This window comes from Chiloscyllium plagiosum, chromosome 26, assembly GCF_004010195.1.
Source record: "Chiloscyllium plagiosum isolate BGI_BamShark_2017 chromosome 26, ASM401019v2, whole genome shotgun sequence".
Classification (NCBI taxonomy): Eukaryota; Metazoa; Chordata; class Chondrichthyes; order Orectolobiformes; family Hemiscylliidae; genus Chiloscyllium; species Chiloscyllium plagiosum.
The window spans coordinates 37,123,862-37,124,287 of record NC_057735.1 but is presented as its reverse complement, the minus strand read 5'-3'; the positions used below and the strand labels follow the sequence as shown (position 1 = coordinate 37,124,287).

Genomic DNA, 426 nt, shown 5'->3' with positions numbered 1-426 from the left:
GCCCACACCTCCCCCCTTACTTCCCTCCAAGGCCCTAAGGGATCCTTCCATATCCGCCACAAATTCACCTACACCTCCTCACACATCATTTACTGCATCTGCTGCACCCGATGAGGCCTCCTCTATATTGGGGAGACAGGCCGCCGACTTGAGGAACGTTTCAGAGAACACCTCTGGGATACCCGGACCAACCAACCCAACCACCCCGTGGCTCAACACTTCAACTCCCCCTCCCACTCCACCAAGGACATGCAGGTCCTCGGACTCCTCCATCGCCAGACCATAGCAACATTATGGCTGGAGGAAGAGCGCCTCATCTTCTGCCTAGGAACCCTCCAACCACAAGGGATGAACTCAGATTTCTCCAGTTTCCTCATTTCTTCTCCCCCCACCTAGTCTCAGTCCCAACCCTCGAACTCAGCACCA

The 426-nt window shown here is 55.6% G+C and overlaps 1 protein-coding gene across 8 annotated transcripts in view; it reads right to left on the bottom strand.

The window, feature by feature from the left end:
* LOC122563251 (alpha-1,3-mannosyl-glycoprotein 4-beta-N-acetylglucosaminyltransferase C-like) overlaps nucleotides 1–426 on the bottom strand; it is a 168,500-nt gene that overhangs the window by 2,372 nt on the left and 165,702 nt on the right. The window lies entirely within an intron of this gene.